Here is a 22,500-nt window from a genome sequence, read left to right as displayed (position 1 = left end):
ACCAGCACTATCTGAGCCCCTCCCTCCTCTGTGCCAGGCACTCTGCTGGCATACATGGCTTCACCGAATTCTCCACCAGCTCCAGGAGGTTGATGTCATTTCCCTGAGCCCCCTTAGAAGAGAGAATGCTGAGGCTCAGGCCTGAAGTCAGAGGTCTACGAGGCTGCAGCACTCAATCCATCGTAGGTCAGACAGGACTGACTTCAAATCTCATCCTGGCTCCCCATTGAAGCCCTGGTAGCCCTGTGCCTGGCATCAAGGTTGCTCTTCATTAACTGTAATGTGAGTATTTAGAGGTAGCTCCAGAGCAAAATTTACCTGGTAACCCCTACCCTGCACTCCCCCCCCATGCCCAATATTCTAAACAGTTAAGCAAGAAGAAAACGTGATAGGATATAAGCAATTCCCATCTTCCAAATGACCAGAGTTACTGTCTAAGTGATTGTTGTTTGTTCCCTAATCTCTCCTCAGAGAAAATCAACAGACACAGGCACCTTATGTTATGTAGAAATAGAAAGGTCCTTATCTTAGAGAAAGGGGAAAGTAGGAGAATTAAATCAGATGGCTGACTGGGAAAGTACACCTTTCCACTCCAGGCCCCAGTCAGGAAGTGACAGTCAGGACGTAAAATAATTTAAAAGGATGAGCTACACCAGCACTAGAAACCAGAAAGTAATGCACAGACTAAGTACAAAATAATAAAAAAATATTGAAACGTGTGAAGTAGATGGAATTGGGGTAATGAAGATGAGAGGAGCAAGTATCGCCTAAAAGAGGAAGAGAAAATCCCCTTGGAGGCTGAGCAATTTTTAGGGCCTCCCACAGCCGAGTAAAGCAACTGCTGACACTCAGACAGGGACAACCGCCAGCGCAATTAAGTTTACAGCTCCACTCAGCTGGTTCAATCAAATTGCCTACAATGAGCAGCAGAGGAGAGTGATATGTGGCCCCGGGATAAACCCCCAAGTAATTCTTTTAAATAAAACAATAGTACAGTACAACAAGGAAGAAGGGCAAGCACAGATTAAACTTTCAAGTTCTGCTGACACTGCTGAAGAAGCAAGAGTACCTGACTCTGGCCTATGGGCCAAGGACAAGGCACAGAGTTCCCCATTGGGACTGGAGTGCTGACACCTGAGTCTGACATATTTGATTCTGGGGCAGGACAAATAAGGCAGTGATAATATATAAAAACAAGAAACCAGAAAGCCATTTCCAGGACTCACAATAAGGCAACCATCTCCATGATCATGAAGCCCCAAAGCCTCCAATGATGAGCATCGCTGAAGCTCCATGATCATGAAGCCCCACAGCCTCCAATGATGAGCATCGCTGAAGCTCCATGATCATGAAGCCCCACAGCCTCCAATGATGAGCATCGCTGAAGCTCCATGATCATGAAGCCCCACAGCCTCCAATGATGAGCATCGCTGAAGCTCCATGATCATGAAGTCTCACAGCCCTCCAATGATGAGCACGGCTGAAGCTCCATGATCATGAAGTCTCACAGCCTCCAATGATGAGCACTGCTGAAGCTCCATGATCATGAAGTCTCACAGCCCTCCAATGATGAGCATGGCTGAAGCTCCTGATCATGAAGTCTCACAGCCTCCAATGATGAGCATGGCGGAAGCTCCATGATCATGAAGCCCCACAGCCTCCAATCATGAGCATGGCTGAAGCTCCATGATCATGAAGCCCCACAGCCTCCAATGATGAGCACTGCTGAAGCTCCATGATCATGAAGCCCCACAGACTCCAATGATGAGCATAGCTGAAGCTCCATGATCATGAAGCCCCACAGCCTCCAATGATGAGCGTGGCTGAAGCCACACACCTGTTTTGCTCCAGATCATGAGTCAGGTGGTAGACACGGAGTTCACTTCCCACAGGATAAAGGGGACATGAAGTACTCATTCAAGATACGGATTTGGGCCCAAGATCTTTGTTTGAAGTCAGAATTTTAGGCTACTGCTACAGGCATTAGAAAGGAAGCTGAAGAAAAAAGCTGTCTAATGCTACCTGAGACTATTTTGCCTACTGAAGTCCAAGGACAGACACACATTACAAATGGGGGGGGGGGGGGGGAGACAAAACACAGAGTAAAAGAGGGGCTTAATAACTGGATACAGTTTTAGCCATTATCTTCCCAGGGCAAGAACCCAGAATCAATTATCAGACAGGATATGAAGTAGAGGTAACTAAAAACTGTTAGATAGGGAGTGGGAAATCTAGAGGGAGAAAGTGAGAAAACAAAAGCAATAATCAACCAATCAAAACTCTAAAACACGTGAAAAAAAATTTAGTGCTATAAAACTGGCAAACAAAATCAATATTCGGAACACTAATTTCCTTGTGATTAAGTGATTTTATAGAGCACCATGACCAAGACTTTAAAGTAACAACATTTTTTATGTACAAAGAAATGATACTCATCATGATAAAGATGATGGCGGTGCTCAGGATGCTGTCACTATTGATAATGATAGTTAACAGTCATTGAAAACTTACTATGTGCTAGACATTGTTCTAAACATGTTATATGAAGTAACTCACATATTCCATGCACAACCTTGAAAACAATCTACATGGTAAATATTTATGTTACCCTGATTCTATGCATGAGTAAACTGAGGCATGGTCAAGTTAAGTAACCTTCCTAAAGGAAAACAGCTGTTATATGAAGAGCTGGAATCCAAACCCATGCAGTCTGCTTCCACAGCCTATAAATTTAACTATGCCATACTGTCTTTCCAAAGGAAGGATTAAAAAGCATTGGAAATCCTTTTAGAAAGAACAAGAAATTGTGAAACACAGTGAGGCAGAATGCCAAAATTTTCTCTTGAGAATGGAAAAATAATAATAAAATAAACAAGCTGATAAAAAATATTATAAAGGTAAAAAGTATATAAAGAAAAGAATTGGGGAAAAAATTGAGGGTTCCAGTTAGAAATGCAGTTAAGGTTCTTAAACTATCAAGAGAATACTATAACCAAGTTTATGATAATTAATTTTTAAAAAGTATAAAGCCTCAATAAATGCATAATCATTGAAAGAAATAAGTGAGCAACCAAAGTTTTCTTCCCCACTCCCCAAACAAAATACACCAGGTCCAAACAAATATATAGGTACATATAGACAAACATTCAAGAAATAGGCAATCCCTAATTTATAGAAATTATTTCAGAGAATAGAAAGAATGAAAACTACTTAACTACAAAAGTAGATAAAGGACATTATAAACCAATTTTACTTATGAATCACAAATAAAGTATTAGCAAATAAATTCAGTAGCAGCATATGAAAAGATAACTTATCAATGCCAGATGGTACAACAATCTAAAACCACCTGTATCACATTAAGAAATTCATAAAATAGATATATATGTATGTTTGTATATACATAATAAATATCAAATATAAAGCCAACTATAGCACATGTGCGTACATAAATATAAAATAAAAAGCAACTAGAGCAAACACCCTCAATGGTGAAATTTTAGAAATAATGGACTTCTCTTAGTCCAAAACAAAAGCATTTATACACCACACTGCACTATATAACTGATCAATGTAATAAGAGAATGGCCTATTGTCAAAGGATAGATAAAAAGAGCAACAAAATAGAACATCTACGAAACAGACTCATTAATGCAAACACTACAAATGAGTAGGGCAAAGATGAGCTATTCAATAAATGGTAACCCATTACATATCATTTTACTCACAGATGTATATGTAGCAAGAATACTAAACCATGCAAAGAGCTAAGAAATGCCAAAGTCATAAAGGTTACCTCCAGAGAGAGAGAATAAAAATGGAATTAAGGTGAGATAATAACAGGTTTCTTTGACTTTTGTAAAAAGACTGCTACAGTAATCCATAAAACTCAATTGTTGTTTTTTTAAGACTAATTAAAATGGAAAATTATTTGGCAAATGTTTACTTCCAAACACACATACATAAAATCCAGGAGAAATAAATATAATAATGGGAGAAGCAAAAAATTTCACCTTTTATTAGAAAATACAGAAGATTATTATGACCCCAGAGCAAAATAAATTACAAAAAAAATACTGTTACGTAACTGAAGCCATAGCAAAATTAAAAAACAAGTCATGGAATAACAGAAGACTTATAGTGCATATAACCAAAATAAAATTAAACAAAATATGTGTGTGTGCCTGTGTTCCAATAGTCAACTAAAAAGACGATTTTTAAAAATGGGCAAAGACATGATCAGTTCATTCACAGAGGAGAAAAGAAAAATGGCCAATACACATGAAAATGCTGTTTCACTAGAGATCAGTAAAATGCAAGGTAAGGCAACAATGAGATGCCATTGCCCACCCACCCCATCAGACTTCCTGAAAGTAAAACGTTTGCAAATGCCAAGTATTGTATTAAAATGTAAACCAAGAGAGTGATAAAATATATATCAAACAACTTCTCTGCACAGCAATTTGACAAGGAGTTGGATTATCAACAACTTGGCTACGACCCAAGAATTTCAGGGCTAGGAACCTATCTTAAAGCAATTATCTCACACACGCACAGGGAGACATAAGCAAGGGTGTTCAGTACAGAAATTGCTTTAAAAGAAAAAATCTGGAAGCAACTTCAGTGTTCATCAACAAACACTGGAAAAATGAGTTATGGTATAATTGCAGTTAAAATGAATAAACTGCATGTATGGCCAACTACGTATGGCCAACAGAGTAAAAATCTTAAATTAGTTTACAGTGTGAAAACTGTCATCTGTATAAAGCTTAAAAACCCAAATCAATAACATATGTACTTTGTGGGTACATTACAGGTAGTAATAAAAGTATATACTATGTTTAGGAGGGACAAACCCCAAATTCAAGATAGTGGTTACCTCTGGTTCTCTTCTCAGAAAGAGTAAAGGCAATAACTAAATTTAATCATATTTGGCGAAAGAGGCATCAGCTGCCTTCTTTAAAAGTAACAGCATGGTAAATCAGTAAAACACACAACTGTTTTTATTTTAAACACCAACAAGTAGAAAGTATTTGTCAAATCTGATTAAGAAAAAAGGAAAGCAGATGAATTTAACAACATTAAAAGACAGGAGACCTAAATATTTGCCTACGTCCCAAGGGCTGTATTGTTTTCCCCAAACTGACAGGATGAAGTCCTAACCCCCAGTCCCTCGAATATGACAGCATGTATTTGGGTAGGGCCCTTAAAGAGGGAATTAAGGTAAAAGGAGGTCCCGAGAGTGGGCCCTTATCCAATAGGACTGTGTTCTTAGAAGAAGAGAACAGGACACAGAGAGGTGAAAGGCTTGTGAGGGCAAACGGAGAACGTGACGTCTGCTCGCCGCAAACAGTCCTCAGAATGTTCCAGGCCTGTCCAACCTTGACCTTGGACTGCTGGACTCCAGAATTACGGTAAAATAAATTTCTGTTGTTTACGCCCCCAGTCCACGGTGCTTTGTTATGGGAGCCCCAGCAAAAGAATACAGATGGGCAAAGGAAGTCCCCTTATTAATTAAGACACGAGTTAGCTCTTCTGTCATTTTGCAACACTCATGAGTCCTAGTATATTCAATCATTTTATTCTGGCAGATTTTTTTTAATTCTTGAAAGGGCATTTAATTTACTACAAAAGCACTTCAAATTATTTGCAAAATTTATAGTATGTGAGAAAAGTACTAGAAAAACTTTCTCAGAGGTTCAAGTATTATTCATAATTGAAGAAAATACAGAAAGTATGTGTAAGTTTATTTCAAGCCTCTGCTTCCCTGAAGAACTGCAACCCTGGATTGACCAACATCGTTGGTGGGATAACATTTATTGATAATGTAAAGTCTAGTGTTTATTTAGGATTTCTTTTGGGAAGACTGAGATGATCAATTCAATTCAATTATTGATTATCTTCCAACTTTATTATAATACGAATCTAGAAATTAAAGTTTTATTAGCTTCAACACAAAAACATACAAATCCAGAAAAAAAAATTGGCTGCACATTGTACCTTAAATATAATGAAAACAAATTACTACAACAAATTATTATTATCTCTGAGTACCCCAAGCTGCAAACACCTTAAAGGGGGAAAACCCCACATATCTTCAGAATGGCAAATGGCAGTTTAAGGGTAGATAAACATGCATTTTCTAGACATCTCTTCAAAGTCTGTGGGACTGAGAAAATTTTTAAAGGCAGAAACTTGGAAAGAATCAACTAAAAATGAATATAAATCTAATTAATGAGGTCAATGCTATTATATTTATACAAAGTCTCACTCCATCAAATTGGAAATTATATCCTGCTAGGCTGTGCTACAATATTTTTATTATATTTTATTGTGAAAGGCATTGTTTTGTATGGAAAAAAAAATCACCCTGGTGCTGCTCTTAAATAAAGGAATGTAACTGGTCTGCTCTCTCCAAGGTTCTCCCTGCTTTGATTGCTTCCTAGTACTCTGATTTCTACCAATACAAAGTACTTTAAAGTAGACAGAAAATTTGGAAGAACATAGTTACGGCACATAATTATCCATTTTCACTGTGAGGTTAAGGGAAGGGCACAGGACTAAATGCTTCAGTGTGTCTAACCTACAGATGGATAAGAAACTAAAGTCCCAGATAGGCAGTGGTATTAAAACAGATCAATATGTCAAAACCCAAATCCGTCACACTTCATTTATCAGCCACTGGTGCAAACACTCACCTTCAACTTTCAGTTCATTTTTATAAAGACCCATCACCATTAAAAAAAACAAAAACCTTAAAATTGTTATTTAAAAATATTTTTATCAATGATAAAAATTCTATGCTTTTTAAATAAATTTGATTCATTGATAGTTATTTTGAGTAGTAAGAGAACTATCACATTCAGTTGCTTTTTACCTTCTTACTTTTAACCTCTACTAAATTAGAGAATCCTTACTTAAACCAGTGGATCATCAGAGAAATGACTCCAAACATTTGGTAGCTCTTTAGAATGTTGGAGATAATCAGATCAAGGACAGACCCAGAAAGGGTGTAGGAGTTTGTCACAGACAACGACTTCCAGCATTTTATTAGATGGTAAGTTACCAAATATAAATATTTCCGTTAGGGAGATAAAAGCAAATACATTTATAAAAGGTAGTCTATTAAATGGATTAAGTCTTTTTGAATGAAAAATAAAGAATGAGAACTACCAGCCACTGACTGCTCTATAGTTAAATGACCTGGGACTGTAGGGAAGGAAGGCACAGCTGGTGTCAGACGATCCTTAACAAATAGCAAGTTCTTGGACAGACTTGGCCATCAGTTAGTTACATATGGCTCATCATTAATGAAAATATCACAAGACAGACTCCTAAGATCAGTTCAGTCATTCTCAAACCTTGTCTCCAGTCAACCAGCACACAACAATCACAGCCTCTACAATGAAAATAAGGCCCATAGATCTTTTCTGTATCTTGTAAATAATTAAAAGATAAAATCTCTTTTCTGTGCCAAGATAAGCTATGGGGAATGGATACAACAAAGCAGGCAACTGACTGATAACAAACCAAAATGAGTTTGGATATGTGAAAAGTTGGAACTGAAATTCACCATTCTCTTTGCAAGCTGGGCAAATTGGATGCTTTACTTTAATGAGCCATGGAGAAGGACTGATTGATTATAGGGGACATTGCTTTATGGTTTACTGTTTGCAAATCACTGATCTCCTGATTGTATTGTCTATATATGGTAATCTGTTTTCTCCTTGCTTTTGGGGGAAAGAGCAGGGAGGACAGGTTGGGGAGAATTTTACATCTTCGAAATTACCCTCACATATCAAAACTGATAGGCCCTTGAAGTTTTAAAAGCACCTCTCACAATTCCAATTTAGTAAAAGCAAAAACAGAGATTTACACCAAAGAGATGACACATATTAACTGACCTTGAAGCCCAGTGGCCTGCCAATTATAAATTACAGTTTTATAGGCCTATCTTTCTGTCACTATCAATAGGACATATAAGTGATTTACTGGCTGTAAAATAAAAAAGCCTATACAATTTATTACAAATAAAGAAATTCAAACTAGGGAGAAATATTGTTTAAAATAATCTTTACAAGAAGCACAGAATTCTTTTGTTCTCTGATATTAACTTCACATTATCATTAAACAACTTTTGAGATACTTATTAAGCAACAAAAGAAAGTACAATGAAAATGAATAGGAAAGTGTTTTTAAAACAAATAAGATCACAATTACTAATACTGTAGTCATATATTAAGATACTTGTTCAAATTGGTTTCTATAAAAAGGAACTACAAAAATAACAATCAAATAAACAAATCTAACAGTTTTTTCAGGTAAAATATTCAGCTACAAAGTGTAGGTGGGGGTGGGGGTGAGGGTGGGGGGAGTCATAACAATTTTGAACCAAATTCCAATGTTTTTAACACTTTTTTTGGTCCTCTGTTTTTTATTGCCAATTATAGATATGTATTTGTGCCCATTAAAGGCACACCTGTATAGTTTACTTCCCCATTTCTTCTGAAATTTCTTTGACAGTTAAATCAATTGATTAGTTTCATTTCCCAAGAACAGTCCTATGCTTTCTAATTCAAATGTTTATTTTTTAATTGAGAAGTACTATGGCGTCAGGGGAAAATATAATATATCACATGAAAACTAAGTAAAATTGAAAGATAATACTTCTCTGAGTAATTATGCCACTAAAGTTTGTGAAATGAAGTAAAAATCATCAGTGGCAATTTAATTCTTGTGTTTACCCTCTCAAAATAATTTGTTTAGAGAGGTTGTGAACTTTTGTCTCTAAGATATTTGGGGTAAAAAAAAAAAAAAGTGATGGTTAGAAATCTTAGAAAAGAGGGGTAAACATTTATGTATACTGACCTGTATAATGGCATTGTCATATTCAGAGTATTTTTCTCCCCCTGAAATCTATTTTAGGACCATACTTAACAATAACAGTGAAATTTACAGTTGTAGCAAAAATCAAAAATTACCACTTTATGAGAAGATTTACATAATTATAAGCCATTTTAAAACAACCCCACTGTAGCCCTGGCTGGTGGCTCAGTTGGTTGGAGTGTTGTCCCTTACACCAAAAGGCTGCAGGTTTGATCCCAGGTCAGGGAGCATAAAGGAGGCAATGGGTCTAAGTTTCTCTCTCACACTGATATTTCTCTCTCTCTGCCCCTTTCTCTGCCTCTTAAAAAAAATCAATAAAAACATATCCTTGGGTGAGGATTAAAAAACAACAACTCCGCTTTTAAATCATAAAGGAATCTTTTGAGGTATTTATTTGCACAATTAAAGACAGAATATTCATTAAAAGAAAAATATTGTCATTTCTTGCCTCATTCAAACTATCATTTCATAAATGAGCTGATAAGCATTTTTAAAATAAGTGAAAGCAAATGAATATCATATGCAGAAATGTAAACTGCTTAAACCTATAACCCTGGCCTACCTTTGGTTCTCCTCGAGGAGGTAGGTATGCCTTTTCTTTCTTACTTTTTTAAGCATCAAACTCTATAAAGGCTTTCATAAACTCCCAGAAGTTCATTAATAAACCCAACAATATGCTATCTTCACAGTAAAAAAAATAAAGGAAGGATTCTGAATCATTGGTCTTTTAAAGTTATTCAGTGGAGAAAATAAATAATTCTATAAATAGGATTATGAAAAAGAAGCCGATTTCCCTTTTTTTTCCCCTCAGAGAAAATAATTTTTTAAATGTTTCTTGAATACTCATTCTTTCTTTTTTCCACTTTGGAAAATGTTCACATTTTTGCTAGAGAAATGATGAGGGGTAAGATTTTAATCAGAAAACCTGGGTTCCAGCGTGAGCTCTGACACATCTGTTGTGTGATCTCTGAATCTAAAAGGATAGAAACATCTAAATCAAAGGACAACTGAAAACATGACTAAGAAAACACTATGCTCAAGTGCACAGGAAGCAGTCCATGGATCTAGCCATTCCTCCCTACCACTGTCATCCTGCTCCTCACAGACATTTGGAGATCACATGATTATAAAGACTTCCCACTGCTCCGCAACAAGTGACCCTACAGTACTCAGAGTCTGTGGCATGCCCATGGTTTCCAAAAAATGGACTTGAGGTTCTGAAAATATTAAAAGTCAAACTCAAAACATATTTTAAAATAGACTAAAGAAAATGTCTAAGGGCTTAATTCTCTTTTTATAAGAAAATTTCTTCACTGAGCTCTAGAAAAACTCTATAGTTTTTAGTTTGTTTGTTTTTTAATCTTCACCTGAGGACATGTTTATTGATTTGAGAGAGAGGAAAAGAGAGAGAGAGAGACATCGATGTGATAGAGAAACATCAGTTAGTTGCCTTTTGTACTTGCCCCAACCAGGGACCGAACCTGCAACCTCGGTGTTTGCCCCGACCGGAACTGAACCCGTGATGTTTCAGCGAACGGGACCACGCTCCAACCACTGAGCCACACCAGCCAGGGCTCTACAGTTTTAACTGAAGAAAAAAATGTCTCAAATATGTATGTGTGTATATAAGTGCATATACGTATGTAAACCAGTGTATGTGTGAATGAGATAGAATAAAGGGCTATATTTCATACCAACTTGCTTTATTTTATTTCCATAAATACTGCCAATGAGCTACCTCTATTACAGAGAAGACACTGAGCTAAAACAGTCACAACTGGTTTAACCACCAGAGAATTAATTTCACATTCTGCCCTATAAAGTGACCCAATACGCTGCTCCATTCCATGAAATATACAGACACAATTCTCCATTAACCCACTTCCCTTCCAACAGTTCATGTTGTTAGATTTAAATGTACGCTAAATGAGTGACAAACGGGATTCTACTGAATTAGTAACTTCAAGTTATCTCATTATTTCTTCATGTTTGTTGGATCTGCATGTCTTTCTTTTAGTAAATGTTTATTAATGTATTGATTGAGTTGTTGCCTTTTACTTACTGATTTGTAGTTCATTTATTCTTGATATTAACCCTTGGTTAAGTTTTAGAACTAATATCTACATCTTAATCTGTAGTATGTTTCTTTGTCTTCTCTGTTTTATAAATATCTTTTGATAAACAGAAGTATTTAATTTTAAGGTAGTCAAAACTGTCAGTAAGACGTGATGCTTTTTAATTTTTCCCATATGTATTAACCATTTTTCCTTACTACATTTACTAAAATAGTCCTCCATTTCCCCCCAAAATGCCATGTAAACTGTCATACTACAAAGTTTTATATTTCTGTTGCTGGGGTGGCTACTGATTTGTTTAACCCTGAAGCAATATCACACTAGTCTTGATTACTAAAGCTTCACAATAAAGTCCGACATCTATTAGGATAAGGCTCCACCCTTGTTTGCTTCAGAAGTTCTCTAGGCTACATTTGTTCATTTACATGCCCCTAAACGTTTTAGAATCAGCTTGTCATGTTATATTAAAAAGATTTGGGTATTTTTATTAGAATTAGTATCATTAAATCTATGGATTAATTTGGAACAAACTGAACATCTTTATGATAAAAAATTTTCCTATTCAGAAACATGAGATATTTCATCATTTATATATTATTTAAAGTATCTCAATAAAGTTTTATAATGTATGTGTGTACAAATTACACACCTTTTCATAGGTATATTTGAAAGTACATTATCATTGTGTTGTTTTTATAAATGAAATCTTAAAAACTATGTTTTTAATTGCTCACTGCTAGTAGAGAGAAATGTAATTGATTTTACATCCAGATACTTATTTCTTCTATCATTTCTAATAATTTGTCTGTAGATTATTATCCTTTTAATAATCATTACCTACAAATCATGGCAGTTTTTATTTCTTTTCCCATCCTTATATCATAAATTTCTTTTTCTTATTTTATTGCATTGGCTAACAATTCACACTAGTATAAGGTTGAATAAAAGTGGTGATAACGAGTATCAATCTTTGTACTTGTGTGGTTTTTTTAATTATTATGTTCCTATTTCAAATGGTGTCTTTAAGGGAACTGTTGGTAGATATCCTTTAATTTACTAAAAAATTTTTATAATATGAATTTGTGGAGAAATTAATCAAATATTTTTGCCTATGACTACTTATATAACTGTGGCTTTTCTCAATTAATACTAATTTTAATATGGTAAGTGACATTTATAACTTTTCTAATATTAAATTAAATCTTTGCAGTTCTCAAAGACAACTTGACCATTATAAAATATCTTTTTCACACACTATTAAATATTTGCATTTATATTTGTAAGTAAAATGAGTCTAAAATACTCTTTTCTTATACTCCTTTTGTAGCTTTAGTTTCAAAATTATAGTAGCCTCATTTTTGAGGACTTTGGGAGCCAATAGGAAAAGCACCAAGTCTAAAATAAGGCTTTTATATATAAAGTAGTTCTGTCATTAAATTGCCTAAAAAAAAAAAAATGTTTACTTCAACATTTCTTCAAACTTGCAGTGTGTGTTCATGAGTGTATATTTCTGTCTGCTTCTTGTATGTTGATAATTAGTTCCTTATATATACATGTGTTAGCCTTAAAAAGACCTAGAATGCAATTTTCCCACCCAGGTAGTTTTCGTCCAAAGAAAGTAAATGTAACCAAAAATATGCAAAAAAGAGTAAAAGAAAGCAAGTGTTATTTGGTTTAAGAAAAACTTAAATAGCAATGCAAGAAAGTAGCTGTAGTTTTACAAAAACTAGAATCCTTTGTATATTTAACAAAAAAAAGTATTCTTTCTCAAGTAACAATCTAGAGCTGATGAAATGCATAACTTGTCGAAGTGTGATTGAGCCCAATGAAAAGAAAAAGTGAAAGTTTTAAATAGATATCAAAAGAAAAACAGAGCAATATTATTTATCTTATATTAAAATCACAAAACCATTGTAATCGAGTACTAGATTGGCAATAAAACAAACAATTTAGGAGCTTTAGCAAGAAAAATGGATGCTCAAAAACATGTAAGAGACATCTTTCATATGTTTTAGAATTATATAGTGGAGTCCCTAATACAGAAAGCTAGCATGAACTAATCTATATTTTTCAGATTTTCTTGGCTTAAGAAAAGGCTATTTGTCAATTGTTATCCACCCTCTATTTTCAACATGGACAGTTACTCTTTAAGAGATATATATGCTCAAGGGAAAATTACAGAGCAGCTGAAGTCAAGAAGAACGGCCCATCAGTTAAGCACGGATTCCCACAGGTGACCTGAGAGCCCCAATTCAATTAAAATGAAATGGAACAGCATGTATACAGTAGATCCAGACTTTCTATCACTTTTTTTCTTGGGTACAATCATTGGGGATAATCTGTAATCCTGCTGTGAAAGAAAATAAACTCAAATGCTACTTTCACATAAAAGATGATCTATCAAAAATATAAAAAACACTTTTATATTGCTCAATCCAAACTGTTCTAACTCCATTCCTAAATTAAAAAATAAAATAAAAAAGAGGAGTCTATGTATGAGGTTATTAACTAGTTAGAAGCTGAAAAGGTTAAGTGTAAACTCTCCCCAGATATGAGATTCTACTCATGCTTGAAAATAAAACAATTCAGCTCTGGCAGGGTGGCTCAGCTGGTTGGAGCATTGCCCCATAACACCAAAAGGATGCAGGTTTGATTCCCAGTCAGGGCACATACCTATGTTTCCGGTTCAATCCCTGGTTGGGAGACAATGGATCAATGTCTCTCTTTTACATCTGTTTCTCTCTCTCTTCTTTTCTCTCTCTCTAAAAATCAGTAAGAATATACCCTTGGGTGAGGATTACAAAATAACAACAATAAAAAACAAAACACAAAAATAAACAATAGACCACCGAATGCCTGCTATTACCTGATGATATGTCCTATTTTTTAAAGAACATAAATACATATGTTTTTCCCATATGACAGATATAAAATATATAGTCTAGCAATTAATACGATTTTTTTATCCCTCTATAAAAAGCCTTAAATCATTTATTTATCTCTTCCCCTCTTTCTGATAGGTACTTTACCTTATTCTGGCTTGACTTTAAAAGACTTAAGTCTCTATCTGATTATGTATGTCTAGTTCTCCCTCAATTCTTTTATAAAATACAGACTTGCCAGTATTTAAATTTAACTACATCATTAAATATTAACCCTCTTCCAAAGTGCAAGCTTCTCTACACTCTGTGCTGGTTAGAACAAGTATTAAATATTATGTTAATTTTACTTTAAAAAAAAAAAAAAGTTTCTAGATCATCAGTAACCCCTTCATGAGGTCTTTATTTTCTTCCAATCCTTAGGCTACTGGCTTCACTTGTCTGGTCTGTAATCCATGCTGACCTTAATTGTCAGCTCTCTGCTATCTGTTCTCACTGTAAAAACAGCCTTGCCAACAAGTATGCATAAACCACTTATTCACTAGCCTATTCTATATCCATGTAATTTTTAACAAGTGAAATCAACATTCTTTACTCTGACTTAAAAAATAGCATTAGCCTTGACTGGTGTGGCTCAGTTGGTTGGAGCACCATCCCCTACACCAAAAGGCTGTGGGGTTTGATTCCCAGTCAGGGCACATACCCAGGTTGCAGGTTCCATCCTTGGTCGGGTGCATACGGGAGGCAACCAACTGATGTTTCTCTCACATTGATGGTTCTCTCTCTGTTGCTCTCTCTCTCTCCAAACATCAATAAGCATGTCCTCAGGTGAGGATAAATAAAAAATAGCATCAGTTTTAGCAAGAAGCTCTTTGCAATAGTTCTCAAACCTGGATAAGGAATGGTTTCCTACTAAACAAGCTTTTATGTTTGTTTCCTATTGTTTCCCAGTAGTTAGATAAGATTAAGGCATCACAGGGGAAGCTCACCAGAGCCTCCCATTCACCTTCCTATTAGATGATGACAGTAAATAGAAGGGTATTAAAATACTGGAGACATTCCCCAAAGGTGGTACAGAAATAACAGAATTACCATTCTGTCTCTATTTTTAGAGGAAAATGAGAGGAGTTCATGTTTGTTTCATAAAATTTTGGTACAACTAAATCAGATAACTTTAGTAAAAGTATTAATTATCTAAAACGTTACTTTTTTATACTTCCACCTATATACTGTTTCATTTTATTTAATTTTTATTTATTGATTTTTTTTAGAAAGAGGGAGGGAGGGAGGGGGTAGGGAGGAGCAGTGATGTGTTGTTCCACTTATTTGTGCATTCATTAGCTGATTCTTGTATGTGCCCTGACCAGGGATCGAACCTGCAATCTTGGCTTACCAGGACAATGCCCTAACCAACTAAGCTACCTGGCAGGGCCACCTACACTGTTTCTTACCATCAATTCTGAATTATATCAACTCCCTGAGGGCAGCCAACAGATGGGTACAAGAAAAAAGACCAAGAGTAAAAGATGAACAAATAATACGGTAGAGTTTTTCTCAGCAAAATAATTATCCCAAAACATCCATCAAGAAACTGTTATGATACTTCACAATACACCAAGCACTTGAGATACAGGGATAGGAAAGAAATGCTTCTTGCCCTCAGACTGCTCAGAATCTAAGCAGGAGGAGATCAAGGTACGATTTGGAAGCATCAATAATATGAAATAAGCAAGCAAATTCAGAGAGACCTTAAGTAGAAGACAGAGCTGGAGTTAAAGAGGGCAAGAAGAGTGACAGGAATTCTTGGTGGCTCAAGTTGCTACATTTTTAAGCATTATTTCCAAACTCAGCTATACAGGAGATACAACTGTACTTAAATAACAAAACTGCTAAGAAATGTGTTAAATATGTTAAACTCTTAGAATACATACATTAAAAAGACATTACACTTTGAGAAGCTTAAACAACACTTGGGTCCTATTGTGAGTTTCGTGTGCGCATACATATATGTACATATACACACATACATATGTTATGCATAATATAAAAGGCTTATTATGTTAAAAGCCAAGAAAGTTCTTTTATAAAATGGATAATATGTAAAAATATTTTAAAGGGAAGTATTTTTAACTTATGTATCCATGGTTTAAAATTTATACATATAATCATCAAAAGAGTAAAAAAATTATAGGTTAATTTTAGTGATTTCCTAAACTATATCCCTTTTCAAAAACTCATCTTATAAACTGAGGAAAAGAACAAGAAGACAGAGAAAATGTCAAAACAGCAGAGAAGAATCCTGACGCTGACTACCAGCACAACCACCTGCCTCTGCTATTCCTCCATCACTCTAACAGTAGAGTATTAAATAACCCCAGGAAATGTTGTATGTTCAACTAGAACATGTATCACCACCTACAAGTACATGTAGTATTATTTCATTTTGAAACCAAAATTAATACAGAAATTTTATATTAAAATACAGAGACCAATAAATTTAGATACAATTCCTTCTTAAACTCCTGGCCTTCCCAATACATTAAGAATAGCTTTGCCCAGCCGGGCATGGCTCAGCGGTGGAGCATCGACCTATGAAGCAGGAGACCGCAGTTCGATTCCCGGTCAGGGCTCGATCCCCAGTGTGGGGCGTGCAGGGGGCGGCCCATCAGTGACTCATCATTCATGTTTCTCTCTCTCCCTCTCTCTGTCTCCCTTACTCTCTCTAAAATCAATAAAGAGATATTAAAAAAAAAAAAAAAAAAAAAAAGCTTTATTTTTCTTCCCTAAATGGGGCAAAATTTATTTTAAAACTTACAAGCTAACAAAGAAATTAATGAGATATATCAATTTTCTGTTTAGTGAGAATCATCATCCTGCAGGTATCTGGGGAAAGAGAATGTCATGCATCACATAATCCCAAGTCAGTTAAACCGCAATCTCCTCCCTTCTCCGGGTCACGCTCCTGGGGCGGGTAACCATGGGCGAAGGGCAGAGACCCGTGTAGGACACGCTCACCTTACTCAGAGGCTTCAGCAAATAACAGCTGACTGGGGTTAACTGCCTGGCAAGGAGAGAAAAGGAGAGCAAGCTGTTCTCTCAAATAGTCTACACTTTCTTAGGTTTACAAAATTCCAAGTTAAAAAATATTATCCAAAGCAAGGGGGAAAAGTAAATTACTCTCTAAATCTTCATAAACAAAGGCTAATGGACTAACTGCGCACCTCTAGCGTTGGATCAAATGAAACAGCAGTTTTGTGGGTCAAAGCAGCTCAGCCTACATTCCAAGAAGATTAAAAATTAAAATATGATTGTTAAAACCAAATAAGGTTTTTTAATATCTTGCATTTATTGCTAAGATATAATAATTTTAAAATATTCTAAGCCCAGAAGAATTTAATACATTTTTGTAAGTGTTGAATCAAGGTGAGTCATCAAAAATTATACAGAATCTGACAAGACAAAAGGTAAAGAAAATATGCAATACAAATAAAGTAAGTAGGACATTCTTCATGGAAATATACATGGTGGCTGCAAAAGTCCCCCAAAAGACAAAGTGCTATAACTAATAGCCCACTTGGGTTTTTAGACAAAAGGTAGCAATTAGATTTGGGGACTTGACAGTTTGTCGAAACAGAAATTGTGGCTAGTTCTCAGGGGTGGGCAGGATGTAAGGTCCAGCGAGGTGGAGGATCAGCATGTTATGAAATAGAAAGGACACTGCAATGCCTATGAGGGTTGGTAGAGTGTGCAAAGCAGTAGATGGAGAAACTTGGTTGGGTAAGAAAGGTTGAAAGTGCTGAAGATGGTGGTTCTGAATCATATCCAGGAATCAACTTTCATCAGGCATTCCTACACTGGCAAATTAAAAAAACACACAGAGAAAAACTCTGCCTAAAAAGTAAAATTAACCTACTAAGTTCAATTATCCATACAAGTGGCCATTGTGATGATGCCTAAGATAGAATGTGGACTCTAAATATTAAAAAGTATAAACAAGCATAATTTACATAAAACTGTCATTAAGATAACAGGTATAGGAGAATGTCCCCATGACTTTCTGATAATGAACTTTGGAAATAGGAAAAATCTCCACAGGTAAAGTTAAAAGCATAAGCACAGAATGTCCTCCTATATATCTCATTAAGTGGTATTAATTATTCTAGGCTATGCTATAGACACAGTAAACAGACTGCGATCTCAGGCAACAACAGATTTTACTCAATAAATATTTAACTTTACCTTTGGGGGACTTAGATTTCTAATTATGAAAAGATAGGGCTGAACTAAATAACCTTTAAGGATCACTCCAGATTTAAAGTGACATTCTTGGATGGACCTCCACAGTCTTCTGCAAACCAGCTCATTCATACCCTGGTTTTCCATGAGATAAGGGAAGTTGGCTCCGTGTGGTGCTATAAAACTAGCCCTGAGCCCTTTCTACAAGGAGGCTCCAGTATTGCTCCAATTAGGGAACATAAGATCCCACTAGTCTAAGTCAGTGCTTCTCATGTTTTCATGTACCCTTGAATTACGTGGAGATCTTGTTAACATGCAGATTCTCATGCAGGAGCTCTAGGATGGGGCATGAGATCCTACATTTCAAACAGACTCTCAGGTAATGCAAATGCTGCTGGTGGTCCATGGACCATACTCTGAGTAGCAAAGGTATCAGTATCTGGTATCTGGAGGTATCTGGAGGTATCAGTAGCTTTGAAAGAGCAGCAGCAGCCTAAACTAAATTCCTTGACTCTGTAGAGCAAGAGTTCAATGAAATATTCATATTTTAGATGAAATCTAGGGCCTATTTACCAGTTTCAACTTGCTTTCAAGTCCCCTGTAACAAAGGTACAATTTCTTTTCCACTGCTAATATTTCAATTTAGGGCCATAATTTAATGCTGTCAGAAAGAAAACCACATCTACATGTCATTTGTGCAGTAGTTCTCAGAAAAACAAAACAAAACAAAAACACAGGATTTAACAGCTATGATCTATTTCAGAAGCAACAGAACTGACTTTGGGGATTTATTCACAAAAATTTGACTTTATCCTATAATGAGACACAAAGTAGTCTTTCAACACTCAAATGAAATCCAATTGTTTCTATGTGAAATTTATTTTTGGTTATTAGAAATAAACTGGTATATTACTTGTCTGGAAAAAAACACAGAATCATCAAATACTTTAAAGGTGCTTTACAAAACAAGATTAGAGGACATACTTCTTTTTAGTAGAGGACATTTAGACCATGATTTACCACTTAAAAATGGTTTTGTCCATAAGATAGGTCACAATGCATACTCAAATTAGTAATTGGGTTGAAATATTGTTTGTATTGTCAAAATAACATACATCTGAAAAACTTAGTAATATATTTTTAAATACAACTGAATAAGAAATCATTTCAATTTACATTAGTAGCTCATGTTGCAAAAGGGACATTTAATTTAAGAATAAGAAGGGATATAGTGAGCACATCCGAGTTTTCTCCACATGTGATTTGGATTCTTCCAGATACATGACTTTAATTTCAAGTCACTTTCCCTTATGACAGATTTCTCTTAGTTATTTGCATCACTTCTGCACATTAACTATACCTAAGGGTTGTTTGCTGCTTAAACTATTAAGCTGATCGTGTTATTAATAGTTTATGAAAGGGGAGGTAAACAAAGGAAAGGGAGATGTTTCTGAGAGCAAAACTTGAACTAGAAAGAGAACGTTTGTTGCAGGGGTTGTGTTTGTGCCTGTAAGAAAGAGGTGCTGCCCCAGCTGGATGGCTGAGTGGGCTGGAGCATCATCCCATACACCGAAGAGGTTGCAGGTTGGATTCCCCAGCTGGTCAATGTTTCTCTCTCACATCGATGCCTTTCTCTCTCCCTTCCTCTCTCTGTAAAATTAATAAACATATCTTTACAAAAAAGAAAAGAAAGGGGTTGTCTACAGTGGAAAAAAGTGGAATGTAAGACAGAAGAAGCTGAAAGCATAGAAATACATGACCTCATAAAGAGAAGATATGGTTTAAGAAACATTTGGTCAGAAATGTCTTCACTGGTCCAGAGAGAGTTGGGGGAAAGGGCAGGCAATATTTCAGAGAGTAGGTAACACCTAATGTTGAGCTTTGAGAAATAATTAGTTCACTAGCAGTTGAAGATGAAATTTAAAACATAGAAAAGCATTTCCTAAGGGTCGAGTTGTGAAATGGCAGGATGTGTTCAAATAATGTCAAGTAGTTGGCATTGCTAGAGGGCAAAGTGCCTAGGAGAGTAAGAGTATTAAAAGGTCTTCAAATCGTCCATAAAAACAATTTAATGTCCATATAATATACCCCTTGTGCAATAAAATACTATAGAAAGGTTTTAAGCAAGTATAAACATCTTCAGATTTCTTTATGAATCAAACACTCTGGCATTATAGAGAATAGATTGGACAGTGCAAAGATTTAGGGACAGGGAATGTGCTATGCATAGAATATGAAAATTTTGAACCATAGTTCAGTAGTACCTGGAAAAAAAACAAAAAGCAGTGGTGAAGCAGGGAAGGGGTATGGATTTTTCAAGCTATGAAGAAGATAGTGAAAACCACTTTGTGATAGCTTGGTTATTGGGGTAGGAGGGTATTGGGAGAAGACTGGAAAGACCGGGAAGTTTCTAGATTGGCTGAGTGGGTAAAGAGGGAATCAAGGAAGACAAGTAGTACGTGAAAGAACATCATTCCTTAAAATACTCAAGTAACACTCGGGTTAACACTCAGACACAATGCAGCTGAGCTACTTGTATGATATCCAAGCAATCATATTTGAGAGACAGTAACATACCCAAATCTGAATCCTACGGGAGAGGTTTCAACTAGAGATCATGAGCATTTGGATATTTAAATCATGAGATGGGATTAAATCTCCCAGGGAGCACAGGACGCATGAACAGATAAGAGGGTCTAGAGTCAATGTTTAGGAAACACCAAAATGTAAGAAATGGATAGAGTGTTGTCAAGAGAGTTCACTGAGATGAGAACAGCCTTCAACGTCAAGTGCTACAGACAGCTGAAGTCAGTTCACTGAAAACTGGCCTTTGGGTTTTACAATTAGGATATCACCACTGATTGCAGTGAGAGTGGTTTCCTAAAAGCGGGATGATGGCAAATCAGATGTTGGCAGGTTGAAGAAGGCATGGTAGAGGTGAAAAAGCTATGAGCAGAACAGGATGGTTCTTCAAAGGCCTGTGAGTAAGAATGAAATAAAGTTGTACCGAGATGGAGCATATAATTCAGAGACGGCTGTCTGGACAGGACAGACTTGAGCACATTAATGGAGTGACAGTAAGGAAGCATCACAGAGCACGAGTGTGAAGACGGAGGAGAGTGAGGGTAACTGAGATAGGAGATGAGGATTCAGGGCAGAGAGGGGAGGCTGGTTTCAAGTGGAATCTTCTCTGTGGGCTGTGTACATTATCTGCACTAAATAGGACTCCTTGATATCAGCAGTTTCTTTGAATTTAGGTCACATCAAATTACCAAATGCCAGCAACTGAAATTTGAGAAATGAGAAAGTTTTCTAAACATTGAAAGGAAGAAACTCTATAAATCAATGTGACCTTCCAGAGATACAAGGTTTCCATCTCTTATTTAGCTCTACTCTAAAACATATCTTATCGATGAACTAGAAGTATAACGGTTATTTTCCTTACACAATAAAAGGAATTTAGAGGTACTAAGAAGCAGGTAATGGATTTTCTATTTTCATGCCATAATTATATTTCCCAGTCATTCAACTGAAAGTCTTTAAACACACCTTTTAAAATATCTGAGATTAGGGATTTTTAATGAAATACTTTCTAAGTTGCCTATTTTTTCCTCTCTAAATTTAATACTATTAGAATCACATTTGAGAAATCTTATTTAATTTATCTTATTCTTAAAATAAGAAGGCACGGCCACTTTCTGTTTTGCCTGTTCTTGCATTCTGTTTGTAATAACTCTGGCTAACTTGGAAAATGCAAAATAGAAAGTAGGCTAACATTCTAAAATAGAAATGAAGAGGAAGTCACACTGTAACATCTGTTCTACCCACTCACTTCAAAATGTGGATACGTTAACCAGGTTCTGAATGTGCTTTGTTTTATTTTATTAAATAAGAGTTTACTGAAGATTATAAAAAGATTCACTGAACAAAGGGGTTGTTAAGGCAAAAGCTAAAAATCCAACACACTTCAACATTTTGGGGATAACATTACGGCATCAAACACGACCAAAGGATTTCACAGGCCTGTGCACTCGCGTTTACCAAAACAAAACAAAACGAAGGCCATGATATTTCAGAGACTATAGGTACATGTTACAGTTACAGAGTTTTAAATTGTTTTTCCTTTTGTCTTGCTTAGTATGTAGGCTTTGTCCTAGTCATTCCAAAGTACCTAGCTGACTGAGTGAAGGTTAAAGTTGGTAGCTAAAGGTTTTGTTTTGCATTAGTAACTTGGGATTTTGTGACATAAGGGATTTACCAGGAAATAACAATGTAATATTCGGCTTCTTTCATGCAAAGGAGGACTTATGGGGCCAGATAGCTTGTTAGCCAGAACACCAACTTGAGAGAAAAGACTGTTTGTTTCCCACTTTAGCAAACCAAGGGCCAAGCTGGTCTAGCTGACCCTATTTAATACAAGGGCT

General features: G+C 35.8%; 1 protein-coding gene across 5 annotated transcripts in view; it reads right to left on the bottom strand.

Moving 5' to 3' along the window:
- CEP128 (centrosomal protein 128) overlaps positions 1-22,500 on the bottom strand; it is a 291,713-nt gene that overhangs the window by 115,833 nt on the left and 153,380 nt on the right. The window lies entirely within an intron of this gene.

The sequence above is a fragment of the Miniopterus natalensis genome, chromosome 1 (assembly GCF_054644295.1).
Source record: "Miniopterus natalensis isolate mMinNat1 chromosome 1, mMinNat1.hap1, whole genome shotgun sequence".
Lineage (NCBI taxonomy): Eukaryota > Metazoa > Chordata > Mammalia > Chiroptera > Miniopteridae > Miniopterus > Miniopterus natalensis.
The sequence above is the reverse complement of the archived record's forward strand: the minus strand, read 5'-3'. Positions and strand labels throughout refer to the sequence as shown.